The sequence below is a fragment of the Perna viridis genome, chromosome 3, assembly GCF_037379345.1.
Source record: "Perna viridis isolate PV_CMFRI_1.1 ecotype Kerala chromosome 3, ASM3737934v1, whole genome shotgun sequence".
In the NCBI taxonomy this organism is placed as follows: Eukaryota; Metazoa; Mollusca; class Bivalvia; order Mytilida; family Mytilidae; genus Perna; species Perna viridis.
This window is the reverse complement of record NC_142447.1, coordinates 21,405,004-21,423,201: the sequence shown is the minus strand read 5'-3', so window position 1 is coordinate 21,423,201 and position 18,198 is coordinate 21,405,004. Positions and strand designations below refer to the sequence as shown.

Sequence of the window (18,198 nt, the reverse complement as noted above, 5' to 3'; positions counted from 1 at the left end):
AGGAGAAGTTGTTTATAGTCTTACATGGCTGCTAGAATGTTAATTACCCTTTTTCCATTTACATATAAGTATACTATTCCATAGCTAAAACTTGTAAGTTTACTAATAAAAATAGATCTTTTACAGTAAAAGTTGTCAAGTATTTCCTGATAAACAAGTTACAGTTAATCATACTTTAAGATCAGACAACTACGAGGATGCTGGTATCCTAGTTATTTATTATTTAAGTTTTTAATTGATAATCTAATATTTGAGAATCAGACTCCCCAAAAAGAGAGAGAGAGAGAAAGAGAGAGAGAGAGAGAGAGAGAGAGAGAGAGAGAGAGAGAGAGAGAAAAACGAAACAACACTTATATAAATAAAGACGACATTTGGCTACGTACATTCCTATTCCGAGCTAGAGGAGACTTATTATTTTTTTAGCCTTGAAGAAAATACATGTATTTACTTCATATAATCTACATATATCGTATCGTAATTGGATGATTTAGCATGATATAAGTACACAAGCGAACATAGGTCAAGAACCTCGCCTCAAAATGAAAACACAATATAGTTCAACCTTCAACCTATTTGTTTCCATATTCTACTTTCCCAAGAAGATTAATTAACTGGATTACGATATTATTCCAAAAGATTTTCTTCTCGTATCAAAATCGTTTGAAGATTATTTTTGGGAACTATTTAAGATCAGCAACCAAGTACCCATCAAAGGATCACGCATGATCCACGTTACAGATGAAATAGATGCGTTCTTAACTGTCCTGTTCCGTCCAGCTGTTATAACAATTAGTTATTTATGAAATGCAGATGTCACATATGGTTTTGAAACAACAGTAGTTATCCCTTCATCTTGTTCAAAAATAAACAACAGAAGAAGAATTAGCAGAAAACTACCCATTTCCAGTACCCTAGATACATGAATATATGTTTAAATAATTGAAAGAGTCAGCTACCTGCATGAAACACAGATAAAAGGGAAAATTTCATGCAACTGTGAGTTTTAAATTATATTTTCAAAGATTAAAGGGAAGTTTGCAAATAGTGCAAATTAAATGTCTATCTAATAAGGTCCCTTGGCATTAAGGTACATGAATTGGGTGGTATTTTCTGATCTCCTTACTCTAATGTGAGTACTTTGATGTCAATGTCAAAAGGACAACTAATTTATCTAACTTGCAAATATTTGGGATCATGTAACATGAGAGTGAAATAATTGGAAACCAAGTTACATCATTATTCAACAATTGAATTTAAAGGCACGAATCAAAATTTTAAATACTGTCCTGCTAAAATTTGCTGAAATAGGTTCCTGTATTTAATTGATTCCTAAGATGCTTAAACTCATTACAATCATGATAACAATTGTTTATTGAAATGATAATTATCAAATCTTACGGATGGTTTGTTACCCTTTGTGTTATTTAAGGATGTATGCCCAGGGTAAGGGACACAACTCTTACAAATCATTCAGAAGTTTGTATTCAACATTTATCCTACCGGTGCAGCTGGTCCATGCCCCCAGTTTTTAGTGGAGTCCGAGTTGCTCATTTGCTTTTGTTACTTTGTATGTGTGATTTTAGTTACTTTATGTTCTTTGTTGTGTATGTCTGTTTTCCATGTCTGGTCTTTGTCCCTGGATTACATTGTTTTGATTACCGCTATAACCTTAGTTTTCTTGATTACTATTAACATCAATCTCATGTAAGCATCAAATTTACTTGGATTGATTTCATTCTGTTTCTGATGAAAGATTGAAAGGCCTGGGTGAAATTGAATATGATACAAACATGTAATGGATTTCAAGAGTTATATCCTTTACCCAATGTCTACCTCCTTATACTTAAAGTTACCATGTTCGTAATTAAAGACAGTGTTCAGAACACGGTTATATATAGAAGACACCAACAAAAAATATTTTATATCATCAAAGTACTGTAGAGACAGCTTAATAAAAAAAGAGCTATTTAAACGTGATAAGCATAGCTTTTAATTTATAATAATTTTTGTCATTCTAAATACATGCAAGGGAGGTGCAGTATGTTAATTTTCCAAATAAATTCTCTGTAAATCAAATAAAACATGTATTCTATTGTTAATTCTTCACTGGCCTTATGAGAAATATATTTTATAGTTAGTGGCAAACACTAAGATCAAAGAGCATCCACGTGAATAATCGCCATAAACTCCTATCTGTGAATGAATTTCAAAATAGTTTTCAAGTTTCACGTACAGTAATTCAAACCGGGTAAATATCTTAAATAAATATTCAATTAATTTGCGTAGATTTCTTTTCTAAGTTATTTCAAAAAATATTTATTGAGACCTTGTGTGAAAAAATATTAAAACGGATAATTTTGGTTTCTGTGTCGTGTCAACAATATGTACAGTAAAGATATTTTAAAAGGTTTTACTCAAGATTAATAAAGAATTTAAGTCAAAAGTATACTTTACTGTATTTTCAATTCAGTTCGTATTAGAGGTCTTGTAGTCCCCTATTTAAAACCTTTCTACAAGGTTTTTGACACCAAAATGTGATAATTTTAATGTTATATTCAACCTGTATTGATTAAAAAAAAATCATTATTTTTTTTTAAAAAGCTATATATGGAATTTCTCAATTAGTTTAATTGTCTTTTAATATTTATACAATATATTTTAATATATATACAAATTATTACAAGCGTAAAAATTGTCGAAAATGTAGCTAATTTAATTTGCTTTCATATCTACATACCTAAAATCATGTACAGATACAACAACATCTGTAACTTATAAACATGAAAAAAACCAAAAAAAACTCAGACATTAGGAACATCTGGTTACAACTATTAAACGTTCCCATTGGACAGGGACAGAGCTGTAGAATTGTCTAATTTAAAGATTGTCTCCAGAAAACAATGCCCTTTGTGAATAATTGGAATAGAAAAAAGTTTCAAACATTGACAAGTCGGTTGATTTGTGAATCTTTTGACCGACAGTATCAACTGAGCCATATTGGAAGATAAGTCTGCGAAATGTGATAAAACTCCACTTAAATAGTAATTTTCTTTTGGCTATGTCTAAACACGTCAAGATTTGCTAGAGATTCTGGGTCTTCTATTGTTTTCAATTCATCACGAATAATCAACAATAACTAAACGTTTAAAGAATCCAGACAAGGAACTCGCTGAAACAGCACTAGTTTTACAAGACCTAAATTTTACAACACTACGTATTATAGAACTATCTGAAACAAATTACATGTTTTTCAAAATGTTGAAGCGTGGTTTCGTCTGAGTAGTAAACATCCACAAATATTTTTAGTGCATGAACAGAATATAAATCTGTTTTCCATATATTGATAATCTGTTTCCAGAAATTAAAAAAAAACATTGTTATAACTCCGTTATTAGCAACATCGAATAATGGTAACAATAATGGCTAAAGAAAGGTAAATATAAGAGTCAATTAACATGTATTTTTAAAATGCCACAATATGTTTATATAAACTAATTAGAGGGAGTATTAAACGGAAAAAAAACATGGAAAGACAATTTTTTCCAAGTTTAACGTTTGCAGATGTTTTGCATTTTCGTATTTGAGAAACATCGAGTGAAAATGTAACGTAAAGATACACAATACTGTTTTTCCATAACAGAGCTACTACTTTCAATATAAAATAAGAGCCAGACGGATAGAGCTGTAAAGAATCGGAAGCACTAATACGACATGTAAAAGAGTAGATAGATTAAATAAGTTATTACCGAATAAAAAGAAACTTCAAACTTGTTAAATTTGATATACCGATTTTAAAATCATGCGTTTATAATGAAGAAAATGCTATAAAGATATGAAAATATATTTTGTGAATGCACCCTAAAACAATCCACCTTAAAACATGTTCATTATCATTTCGAGCCTTTCATGTTTCGTGTTATAATATGGCTATCATGCAAAATGTACCAATATACATACAACTGTATTCAATTTTAATATTAGCGGTAAAAATTATTTCCCCTAAACAACGTAAGTTTTCATTGTAAACAATTAATCTTCAGTAACCCCTTCGCCTCAGGTCATTAAAAAAGAAAATGGTTTGAGATCTTGTGAACAAATTATTATCCCTTACCTTGTAATAATATTCCTTTAACTAACATGAAGTAGGATACACATCAAAAATATTTATCTACTAAGGTCTGATCTCAAATCAAAATCTACTTACGAGTATTAATAAGTCAATAAAACGTCGTGATGCCTTTGAAATATGTGTAATATTCATTGTAATTCCCTTTCACAAAGGTAAATCCCATTACCTGAAGTGATTTGGCAATTCAATTATTATATTATTTGTGTGGCGTGGTTAATATGAATACCAGGTGAATATGGGTTAGGTTGTCGCCTACTATTGAGGACTTGACAATTCCATCTAAGCTTTTGTTGCTTTATACTTTTATCTGAAGTTATTCACAATATGCATTTTTACAAATACTTGAAGTAGAAAAAACTACATGTCAACTTTTAAGAATGAAAAATAAAATGTAAGTATAGAAAAAGAAATCTCAAGCTTGAGAATTATGTCAAGCATTGATTTAAATATAAAAGCAAGTAAGTAACACAAATAAGTATAATAATTGGAAGTACCATTATATGAAGTATTCTTCGAAGATTTCCACTGAAAATTCTTTTCTTAAGTACATACAAACTCTGGGCATATTTTCAGATCATTTCTATCTCCAAAAAAGAAAAAAAAAAACTTCTAGGCTTACTGTAAAAGAATTTTTTAATATTCGTATGCTTAAATTATGGAAGAGCTTTTTTGAAAACTGCAGGTACGTCATGCAAAGTCAACTTATTTTAATATCTAAATAAGTCAATAAACATGCTTTCAATCCTGCATTGACATCTATAGATATTCAAGTAACTTGAATTGACCTAGATTTGACCACATGGAATTTTCACTATAATTTCAAATAATCAAAAGGCTGTCCTAACATTCAAATATAAATTAAATTAAAATATTTGAAAGTTTAAATCAAACTTCTTAGGTCAGTTGAGATAAAAGTATTGTCATTGTAATGCAGTTTAAGGTAACATACATTATTGCAAATTTACAAGTTGCGTGTTCTAAAATGTCTGTATTGACTAAAGCATGAATATTCTACAGTTTCGAAACGGAAAAAAGGTTAATAAAGTTAAACCGTTTAGACCATAGGTACGTTAACAATGTATGATACGCAAGTGAATTCTAGGCCAACCATGAGAACAATCGTAAGTTGGTAGAATTCCACAAATGAACTCGTTTGCAAATAACATTGAACTATTCAGTAAGTCTTAATGCTAAAAGGATATAAAACTGCCACTTTCTTTAGATTATCTATGTTTCAACATAGAAGTGTATAACAAATAGCAGAGAAAAATATCATTGTTTTCATTATCAGTAATATGTTATTAAATAACCTGTTTAATTTCATTAAGCATAGTTAAGATTCAGTAATGTAGACGGATATCTACACTGGGAAAATATTTTCCTTGTTTTATTGAGTTTATGAATTCCGTATGAAGGTACGTATGAGTGGATTTCCATGGACGAAAAACACGAAAGTACAATTTATACAAACAAATAGACCACAATCCCATGATTTAACATACTATCGTAGAACTTATCGGTGTTAGATTTGGCTACCTTTTTCGACATATTTTGATTTTGAGCACTTCTTGTATCGAGTTTACCTTTGAATCTAAAAATAATGATGAGAAGATACTCATTTGCGATATTGATATAAGGGGTATTTTTTTTTAATTCAAACCACATAATACCATCAGTGTATTAAATACCCCCACAGATAGTTATTATATTTTATATGGTTAAAGTATTATTATGACACAATAAATTAAACGGCACAGTTTTAGTAAGTCAAAACATATTTGTAGAGGAACAAAAGTTTCAAAATCTAAAAATACACGTAAAATATACAAACGACACATTTCGAAAAAATATCTCATAGCAAATCCCTAAACATCTTAACCTAGAAATCTAAATACTCCAGTCGTAAACCATTCTTTTTAATGAAATCAATGAGTCTATATGGTAAAATTTAAGTAACATCCAAAAACGACAGTCGTGATTAAGTCAGAGAAGCAGAGGTGTTAAGTCTAAAAAGAGTCTGTTAGTCAAACATAAGTCTTTATTTACCAAATGCGATTAAGAACGATCAAAGATTGATATTTTTGTGTAAAGATATCGTGAATGTAAAGATAGTCCACGTTTCCAAAATTGTATGCTATAAATCCCCGGTTTTGACATTCATTGGCTAACATTCATTTGTTTAACTCATTAGATATTCTTTTAGAAAAGTACTAATTAAAAATTTAATACACCAAATTAGTAAGATAATTTTGTCTAACCTTTTGTTAAAAAATGCCCACAAGACAGACGCAAAAGTTTGAAGCGTGCAGACTATTATCGTTACTATTGATGACAAAAAAGCTAATTGGAAAGGAGTTAAGCAGACAAATTTGAATTATAACAGATTGTCAAGACATTCGATTCGCTAGACGAAAACAAACATGATTTAATACCACGACTAAAATGTAAGGTTAACAATATCAGTTTAAGGAGGTAGACCTCGGGTAAGGGACACAACTCATGAAATCAGTGATATGGCTTGTATTATATTCAATTTCAAAAGCCTCTCAAACTTTTGTTTAAAGCAGAATTAAATGAATCCTAGTTAATTAGATGCTTATATAGAATTGGTGTTAAATGCTGAATACAAACGTTTGAATGATGTGTGTCCCTTACCCTAGGTCTATCTCCTTAAATCATAAGTTTATAACATAAAATTAAAACTCACCTGTTAGACATATGGTATCAATACTATCAATTGATTGGTAATTTCTTATATTTTATGATTACTTGAAATAAAGATTGGTTCTTAGTATGATCTCTGTGTACATCAGTTCAAAGTCAGTCATTGAGATAACTGTTGCGGACAACGAATGCAATTTACCCTTTGCAAATAAGTGGAAAGGTCAATGATATATCCAAAGTAGGCGTATGAGTATTTTTTTTTATCTGTCCTTATAGTTTAGAAAAGAACATTTAATGTCATTAAATAAGTAAACAATAAGTATTTTGCTATAGTATCTTTAGTTGTTATACTTTCATAACTGTATAGCGATCACTTAAACACATAAACAATTGTACATTTCCATTACTATCAAGGGAACTCATCGTTGTTATATTTTACGTAATCATCGGAGGAACTCTTCAATTACATTTCCAATTGTTAATAGAACTCCAAAAAAAAAAAAAAAATAAACTGCATATACAACTTTATTGTAAAGAAATGTGTGAACAAAGTCTTTCAATCTCTATATATTAAACTTCATCGTCAAAATCAAGGCCAAGACAACTTTAAAAACCCTTCAAATTTTCGTCATAAATTACTGATTTTAATTAGATTGGTCCACCTAAGAGGTCTAATACAACTTCGTTTGCGAGTCGATACTTTTTTTTACAGATTGTTATTGCTAAGCATCATCTATGACTGTAAAGTCAATAAAAGAATATCAAAATATTAAGTACTCATCTCTTGCCATCAATATGTCAGTTAAGCCGTACGTAATATGCGGCGAAATTATGGTTAAAGGACAAGAAATTGAATTGCCACTCCTTTTGTATTTTTATGTCTGACAAACTTACATTACCATACGTTTTTTTAAAATTGATAGAATACATTTGAGTTACAGTTTGTATTATATGACATCTTCTTCAGTTAAAGACACATACCAAAACTCAAGGTCGATCATGTCGAAAGTCGGATTATTTTTGGAATGGATATTTGGAAAAAAAAACGATAGGAATGAGTTTAGTTAGCATATATCTTTAAATATGACCACTGAAAAAATAATCTAGCACAAAAGTTCAACAAATATTGCAGTTTTTATATTCAATCACGCACTCCGTTATTTGAAAAAAAAAGGATTACAATTGAAGCATCTCAAGTCCAGGCCATTTTATATAGGTCAACTTCATACTAGATAAATGAAAATGAATCAAAGATTTGATACGAGAACTTAACATGGAACTTTTGATAAAACATACTTAGCATGGTGCATGAACATACATTTATTTTTTTATCGACTTTTGAAGTGATGGGATGCTTTGACATTTGAGAGCCCCAACAAGGACTTCTAACATCAATAATCACCCATACCATCAGATACTATCTTTTACTTTACATTCGTTAATGGATGAAACTCTGTATATACAGACCTAGTGACTCTATATGAATTTATTTCGTTCATGTCTATGCGTGCACATTTTAGTGTTATGGTGTGAACTTTCATTCTATATGGTGCAAAAATATTGAATTTTGTAAAAGGAAATTTAAGAATTGTTTCAAGCGTACTGACAACAACTCAATCATACAACAATGATATATTGTAAAAAAAAAAACGCTTTAAAATGAAGACAACATAATTTTTCCCGAATTATAACAGCACCAAAAAGTAATAGAAGAAAGCATCCTAATAAAGGGGCATGTTTTGAATTTGAAATTTAACAGGAACAAGTGGGACTGGTGCATCATTCAGAGCTTTATTTTTTCTTGTAAATTGACACCACACATCGATGATATATAGGATTTACTAAATACATTCCGAGAAAAAATAATACTGTAATTGTAGTAGAATATGTTCAGTTAGTGAAATTGTATAAGAGGTGAATTATTTAACAGCAAAGTTTGCCATTTTAAACAAGTACTCGTTTTCTCACCGATTTTATCTTTCTTTAAAATCAATTGATTTAATGTAGTTTGGTTTCCATTTATAGCTATTTCAGCTGAATCCAAACCAGAATATCTGAACCATCAAACAGACTGTTTTGAACTGTTTTTTTTCTTGTGCCTGAACATTGGAGCGAAAACCTGCGGAAAGATCCTGTAACAAAAAACCCGCCGAAAAAATGTAAATCCACCAATACACATTATAATCATTTACACCATTCGGGATCGACCCGCGGTATCTTTGAAATGTTGGCAAATCGTACACTTTTATTCTATTGGTTATCGAAATGAATTGAAAATAGTATGACTAACAAAGAAACGGAAAACAAACAAACAAACAAAAACAAATAAAAAAAATATTATAGTATGATTTCCATAGGAAACTATTATTAAAGCAATTAGTGGGACCCTTAAATTTACATAAAGTATTGAAGACATTAATAGCCTGAATAATGTTTGGTATCGTATAACAATCAATTGACAACCCGTCTTAAAAATAGACAAGATCAAAATGAGACAAAATAAATGTACGTAGTCATAAAGCCGAATTGTTAGCTTGTTTACGCACGTTGCCATGAAGTGTCTATTAGCGCGTATTATTACATAATATATTTAGACAATAGATTCCTTATAACCATCAGTGTTGTTTCCTTATGTCGGTATTGTTTTAAGCATAAAATAGGCTTGTCCGTACATTTATCAATAAATTCTAGAGTAACAAGAGTAGTAAAAGAATAACCTAAATCTTTTGAAATATTGCAAAAGGAGCATTAGTAATTAAAAAATAAATAAAAAAACTATTCAAAGAGTAATCAAGGGAACCAAGGTTATAGCGGCAATCAAAATAATGTAATCCAGGGACAAAGACCAGACATGGAAAACAGACCCACACAACAAAGAACATAAAGTAACTAAAATCATACATACAAAGTAACAAAAGTAAATGAGCAACCCAGACTTCACTAAAATATGGGAGCATGGACCAGGTGCACCGGTAGGGTAGGCGTCCTCTGCTTTTCTAGTAACACCCGCCGAGTTGCTAAAAAAAAGTAAAGTCCAGGGTAGACAAACGAGGAAATGCAAACTATGATCCGTTGAATAAATCAGTTTTCATGGTGCAGATGGATACATCATAACGATCCACGAGTTCATGATGACGACCATAAAACTTCTGTAGTGATGGCTTCAATCTTGTAGCAACATAACCCTGTTCCAGAAGCTGTGGTGTACTGCTCTTTTCTACGTCTGTTGTATTGCACGGGGATATTAGAAATACTGAATGCAATACGCACAGAAATAGTTAACCAGTGAAATATATCGCGTCTAAAAATAATACATCTTCAAAATTCTCAGGAGTATTTGTTAGTCTGCTAAATTCTTACATGTAACTACAATATCCGGACCGTATTAAAAACATGGCACCTGATAAGATAAAACAAAAATCATAAAACAAATAAAATTTTGACATACAGTAAAAGATGTAAGCAATACGTTTTATAACAATAAAAATGACGCTATAAACCGACATGACACTAGAGATATACCAAACCGATCTGTTTATTTTATCCTAGTCAACAGAGCAATTTAGAAAAATACACTTTAAGTGTTTTATTTGAGAGCGTAAACAAGGGACTTATACTGACGTAATAACATCTAAGTTTCGCGTCCCCAAGTTCTTCAAATATCGTGTCGCCTTATGTTTTTATCCATTATTAAGACAATTATACCCATCTTCAAACTTCTCTGTTTCTTAATTTCACAGAACAAGGACAATCATCTTGCCCATCGACTTATATGTTCATGTTTGTTAAATTTATGTAAACTGTTTCAATTTACCTTGCTTCGTTCTTTCACTTCAGTCACTCTATGTACAAAATAGACACGTGAAAAAAAGCTATTTTTTTTAAATAAAGAGAAAGAATGTAAAAGACAAAACATATTGCACATAATGTTTATTATGCTAAACATGAATAATGATTATGTGTTAGCAGAAGGCAGAAATTCAATTTTAGTAATGTTTCTTGTATATGTTTGTGTATTTAAAGATGTTTGCCTGTCAAAAATGCTCAGTGTTAAACTGTATGACAGAAGTATGTAAAATTTTAACTAAGTAAAATTCAAACAAGTGTTACGAAAACTGATAAGAGTTGAAACAATACTACCGGAGATCATCGAAGAGAAACAACCTGGATGCTTTTTTCATTTCTACCATTTGTGGGTCTTTGTGGTATAAACCAGTAAAAAGATTAATTAATTCCCGGATCGTTAATTAAATTCTGTCCATTATAATAGCTATTTTCTAGATAATTCAAATTGACTCACAGACACAGTTGAAACAGCCATTTGTAAGAAAGAAAATACAGGAAGATTGAGACTTCCATTAGTATGAAATTAGTAAACTAACACCAACAATTTACTGTTCATATTTTTATAAAACATTTGCTATCAATCAAACTTCATGCTACCCATTTAACTTGAACCCTATTATTTTAAGTATTACAATTATTCAAAGCTTTTCAAACTCTTTCTAATAGAAAGGAAATGACTCCGCAATTACACCAGTTGTCAACAATAAAACAAATTATAACATGTAAAAACAAATTATGTTGCATTATATTGTGCTCATATTATCTATAACAAGTATTGCGTTTAAAAAAATCCGGTCAACTAAAGACAAAACATAGGAGTTACAAAAATGAAACAGTGAAAAGTTTCATTAAAGCCTTCTTGAAAAGAGTAATCAAGGGAAACAAGATTCTATCGGATATCAAAAGAATGTTAAACTTTGCCTATTTTACTATTTTATCTCTCATTGTACAATTTGCATAGAGTACAAGTCTTTAAAAGACTCAGACAATATTCGAAACTTCTAAAACGTGCATTTCTATTTGATATGACCTCTATTTGATGTCTGCATCAGTTGAGATGTTTATTTTTTTTTCAGAATGATGTGTTTATTGATTTAACAAATATGCTTCACCTACTACTAAATTCTTACAAAGACAGTTAACATTACTAATAAAGTATTTTTTACACAACTTAAACTACTGTATACAAGTAAAACATATATGTCGCAACGATAAAAAAAAATGCTTTTACATTTTGTTTGTCTCTTAATTTGACGCATTCAGTCGATATAGTACATAGAGCCACCAACATGTTTATCAAAACTATGTTTTGGATGGCATTAACCTTGCGAAAAAATCCTCTAGATACTAATTTGTAATATACAGAAAGTGCACTCAGACAAGGTATTATGACTTCAACGAGAGCACATTTCCATCTATGCTACAATTAATAAAATTTATCACTTAAGATGAGAACCTGTAGGCGCTTTCACTATTTTAACAGTTTCAATTAATATTACTTAAAGTTATTATTTGTAACAAAAGATGTAATGCTTTTATCAATAATGCCAAGCGTGACTCTGCATCAAATTTATTATTGAAAACCTGTTTAATTCATTCCTGGAGCGTTAATTGTGCCTAGTCAATTATTTCAGATGTATTTAGTTTATGCAAACCTTTTTTCGATAAACCCACACCAACATAAAAATATAATTTTGCATTATTTTTGTTATCAGTAATTAGGATGGAAAATTACTATTTACGTTTTATAACCACTACATCATTTAATGGCATTCGAGACATAACATCAATATTTGACTACAAATATTTTCTTCAAATATTTGTTATAAAATCTAATCTATAATGATATTCGTAACAAAACTTCAATCAATGACGAAGAGTCTTAAATGATGACAATAATATTGTAAAAATTCACTCATTTTGGTACAAAAGTTATCATATATTCCAGCTCTTATAGTAATATCTATGAAAGCGTAATCGATAAAAGGATCACGAATATTTAGGTATTTTTTTGGGGTCCAATTTATCTAGATTAAACTGTACATTTAGCACAAACTGATAGAGCGTATAAGAAGATGTGCAAAGTATAAGGTCCAGTACATGTAATAAGAAACTAACTCAAATGTACTTTTTACATGTATTGTATTGTTAGCGTCCAGCTTTTAAGACGATGCAACGTAAATGAAGACAAAATGTGTTTGCGTTTATATATAATTGTTTTTACCCATTTTCAATGTTGTGACTTTTGATTATCTTGATTTGATTTATAATATTTTGTTGAATTGAATGATGTGACAATTGTGATTTTTTAATGTGACTCCTTTTTGACTTGTTTTGGGTTGCTAGACTATCCCTGTATTATGGTCACTTGCAATATAAATGGAGCCGCTGGCGGAAAAGAACATGCCTTACCTTCCGGAGCGGAGCACCTGATGTCACTTCTTTTGTGTGAGAGTTCATATTTCTGGTGCTTCACTTCTTTGTGTTACTACTTTTTCTCTTATACTCAGGTTACTATGTAATATATTTCATTTAGTTTGCTATGTTGTGAATGTAGATCATCTTTGTTAACTGTGTTCAGGCAATGTTCTTGAATTTTAATATATTTGAATTGCCGTACTTTTTTGCCGATAGTTGTAAATTACAATTCTATTCTCATATGGTTTGAATATCATATACATTTGTTACACTAGAGACATTAGGAATAAAACCAATATTGAATTGATGAAAGAACCGAATTCATGGAATGTAAAGGAATTCCAGGATCATTATTAAATACAAATCTTCTGAGAAAACGATTTTATAACTGAAATGATGTTGCTAATAATATCACCAGAATAAAACTATCTAATAAGCCCCCAATAAGACTTTTAATCTCAAAGCCATCTCTATTTTCATATTTTATTATACACCACGGTGTAGTAAGGTTATATATTATATCACCCTATTGTTTTATTTTGCATCATATACAACTCTCTTACGGCTCTACATTTAGTTTATGAATTTGGATAAATTTGTTTATCAAATGCACCTGAAAACCCATATTCTTTGGATGTTATAATAGAGGCAGCATCGTGCACTTGCTGCATTTTTCCCATTCTGTTATTTTTCTATTGTGACAAATGAAAGAATAAAACCTCTTGGCCAATCAACGTTTAAGGATACGTAAAAGATTGACGAATATTACTCGTAAAAGGTCCTGAACGTCATTTAAGCCATTGGTTAAAACAGTAAAACTGTCTAATTAAATCAAGTTTAACATATTGGAAAAGAAACACTTAGTCGGACAGAGTTGTTGGAATGTTATGTTTTGAATCAACATCCCTTCAGCACCTGCGTATGGAGTGTTCATATCACAACTCATACGTTATGCCAGAGCTTGCCGAAACTACGCAGACTTTTCGTATCTCGCTAGAACTCTAACAAATAGGCTTCTGGAACAGGGTTATGTTGCAACAAGATTGAAGGCATCACTACAGAGGTTTTATGGTTGTCATCATGAACTCGTGGATCGTTATGGTGTATCCATCTGCACCATGAAAACTGATTTATTCAACGGGTCATAGTTTTCCTTTCCTCGTTTGTCTACCTCGGACTTGACTTTTTATGAGCAACTCGGCGGTTGTTTCTAGAAAAGCAGAGGACGCTTACCCTACCGGTGCACCTGGTCCATGCTCCCAGTTTTAGTGGAGTCCGAGTTGCTCATTTGCTTTTGTTACTTTGTATGTATGATTTTAGTTATTTTATGTTTTTTGTTGTATATGTCTGTTTTCCATGTCTGGTATTTGTCCCTGGATTACATTCTTTTGATTACCGCTATAACCTTGGTTCCCTTGATTACTCTTTCCGACTTATCAAACCTCACAGATCGAAATCCTATTATGAAAACAACAGAAATGTCTGTACATTCAATTTGCGAACAAAGGTATTGATGTGATCAACATCAGCAACATTCTTATCCGAAAAGTAGTAATGAAAATTAAACCGCCTTATTTCAAAACAAACCAATCTGTCCCTATTGTATCCTACAGTTACAACACCATTGCAAGACCGAAGCGTAGAATTGTGAGTGTTCCTAAGTTCCCTTTGGTTCCAGCCCTTCTTGTATTGTCATCACTGACGCTCTGAATATTATGAAAAATGAGAATCTTCGGAAAGTGATACCTCGTGGTCAGAAGATCAGAGGCCCACAACATATAAACTGGTACCAAAACTCAAAAAGCATCACTAACGCAGTTCAAGAATATGCGAGGGCGTTGGTAAAAAGAGAGAAGGAAAAAAATGCAGAACTTGATTTACTCCAGTCCAGTAAGGTCTTTGATACAACCTCGCAACCTCAAACGCTGTATGAATAATCAACCTAAATCAGTATTCAAAGACAAATAACCTGCAAAATGTTCCTCCTCCTTTCATGAGAAATATATTGTTATTCCTGTGAACAAAGCCCTTAAAATTATTGGTTGTTATGTTAAGCGCGTTACCGTGAATACTTAATAAAAGAGTTATGAATCAAAGATAATTCGAATTATCCTAAATACAGACAACAGAGAAAAGAACGGATATCGTAAAACCTAACAAATGCATCAGCTTATAACCTAATTACAAGATAGTAAATACTTTCAGAGATCACGAAAAGGTCTTTAATATGAGTAAACACACCTTTAAGTGATCTCTGAAAGGCCCCTGGAAGGATGAAATCCTAGCTACATTTTTGTAACTATAAGTCCATTATGGCTTCGTTGTATACTTTCTCGGTTGAGAAATCTGAAGACTTACTATACGTGTACTAAATTCCTACATAAAAACCCACACAAATAAAAAAGCTGTTTTACCGAGTAACATGTGATCAGTATGCTGGAGTTTCTTCTTGACAGCATATTTGTCATTTTTGGAGGGACACATTTTCACCTTTTCAACAGGTTATCGAAATCCCAATGTACCCCTCTCCTAGCTGATCTACTGTTTAATTCATATGAATTGAAGTTTCTTCAAAATCGTATGAAAGACAAGAAGAATAAAGAGGCCAGATCTTTTAGTTTTAGATATAGATATATTGACAATGGTCTCAGCAACAAAAAATCTAAATTAAGAAAATTGCTTTTGTTTATTTCTCCACCATAACAGGAAATTAAAGATACTACCGGCACATCTTCATCCGCATCAATTGAAGATTTTTATTTCAAATTTGACGAAAGTGGTCATCTAGGTACAAACAAATATTAAAAACGAGGCGATTTTGATTTAAACATTATATATTTCGTTTAAGGTGCAGTAAAATATCAGGTTCCCTACATATTTCTAAGTTGTTGAGATATGCCAGAGCTAGCAGTCACTATTCTTACTTTTACAGGTTTTGGAATTATTTTATGAAAAATATGCCATACGCTACCTAAATAATATTTATTTCCGATGTTTAGATCTTATTAAGAAATAACCTGCATCTGACAAACATATAACAGATGGTTCATTTTCTTGATATCAACTGATTTATTGTCCGTGATTTCTGCTTGTGACGCTCTTTTTCATCTTAAATTTGATGCGTCTTCACCACAAATTTCAAGAATGTTTTGAAGTTGATTTCTTTATTATAATTGTATTAAGTGTTTTTTAACTGATTTATTGTTCATATTTAACTGCATGTTTTTAGCAACTCGGTGGAAGTTTCTAGAAAAACAGAGGACGCTTACCCTACCGGTAGCATTGGTTCCCTTGATTGCTCTTTGACTTTTGATTTTTCCCATTTTGATCGGTAGGAATTTTATACTACCAATTTACTGTAATGGAAGCGGAATTATTAGCGGCGTTTGGGTTGAGGTTCTTTAATACCAGAACAATCATCGATGATAGAAAAAAAAAACCTTCTGTATACATCGCGACAATTCAAGTAATTCCTGAAAACTATGTATATCATTTTCTTTTTAAAAGGTAGCTGTTCGTCATCATGCTATAGTTTATATTATTTATTATATATACTAAATTAAATGAGAACTTATAATCATATGTTTCGAACACCTTATTTATCCATTTAAAGAGCAACGTATATGTACACATCACCCAATACGGCTAATGCTTTCAGAGAACATACAATGTCTGAATCAACAATTATGCAGTTTATCAAATTTATTGACGAATCGAGAAACAAAGGGGTATGTTTTGTCATGATATTCATTGAAACATTCTTGTAAAACTCTAGTTTGTGGACAAAAGATTAGTCAGAATTGTATTATTCAAGCTATTCTATCATTGCATTGTTTTCATTGTTTTCTTTATCACAAATGCAACTGTGTTAACGTGTTGTCTTCAATCTCAATACATCACCAGTAACTGTAGTGTTCATCTAACCTTTGCTAATGATAGAACATAATTGCATTGATTGTCACGTGTTATATGTTCATACGTCGAACATTGTTTTGTCTATTAATATTTTAAAATATTTGTCGAAATAGTAATTGAAGAGTATGTATAATTAAAATATGAGAGTGCAGCTGCGAATTTCGTGCTCAATAATATATCAATACTATGTATGACTTTACACTTTTTGAATAACATGCAAGTTAAAACTACAGAAAATTAATTTGTAGACATTATGAAAATCATTCATGTAGTTTCTGTTAATCAGAAAAAGAATATTTTTCAGAAAGATATGAATATCGAAAATAAAACAGCACATGAGACGTTTTTTCTTATAAGCTTGGTCCAAAAGCCTGTCTCTAAGGCAATTGTGGCCAAACTATTATACTGAAGGCATATGCCTTTTGTGAATCATAAATAAGTTTTAAGTGAATTTTGTTTAAGATATTCTCCCATTTTATACCCTAATTATTCAACACTTACCCTACCGGTGCACCTGGTCCATGCTCCCATTTTTTGTGGAGTCCGAGTTGCTCATTAACTTTTGTTACTTTGTATGTATGATTTTAGTTACTTTATGTTCTTTGTTGTGTATATCTCTTTTTCCATGTCTGGTCTTTGTCCCTGGATTACATTATTTTGATTACCGCTATAACCTTGGTTCCCTTGATTACTCTTTGTCTAAGAGTATATACCTCACATCTGATTCGATGCATTTAAATGTATTCGGGGCAGCTATAGAGCACAACAACTATTAAGGATAAATATAACTATTTGTCATCTTATGACTTAAGAACAATAGAAAAGTCTTATAAATAAAAACATTATAAAAGTGGATGAAATGCACTTCGAAATTTTCCTACAGGTTTAATTCCTTATATTACCAACAAATTCTTTATAGCATTGCTTGAAATCCCATGATTATTTTTCGGCGTGTTGTACAGAATTTGTCATTTTTGTTAAAAACGTATATCATACTAGGCTAGTCTGATTTTTGCGGTCACACGTATTCAATAATTCTAAGAGAAACAAATTTCTTGATCAGGAATTAAAACTCCCTGGTTATATCAGTAACTTAAAAAACTCTAAATTTATATACAATGTATATCTATTACTTGTGTGCCATTGTATCGATAGATTTGGCTTTGACTTCATAACGAGTTAGACTGGTTCCCGATCGCAATATTCAGTATGTTACACATATATGT

The 18,198-nt window shown here is 31.0% G+C and overlaps 1 protein-coding gene across 7 annotated transcripts in view; it reads right to left on the bottom strand.

Annotated features, from left to right (window-relative positions):
• Positions 1-18,198, bottom strand: part of LOC148621416 (MAM domain-containing glycosylphosphatidylinositol anchor protein 1-like) — a 73,958-nt gene that overhangs the window by 22,166 nt on the left and 33,594 nt on the right. Inside the window, exon 1 of one of the 7 annotated variants that reach the window (XM_088575765.1) lies at positions 4,205-4,271. The exons of 5 other annotated variants lie outside the window; for them this stretch is intronic. The gene's annotated coding sequence lies outside the window, so the exon portion shown is untranslated. Of the gene's footprint in view, positions 1-4,111; positions 4,133-4,204; positions 4,272-18,198 lie in introns of those variants that run through there. One more of the 7 variants, XM_088575767.1, reaches the window with a different exon arrangement.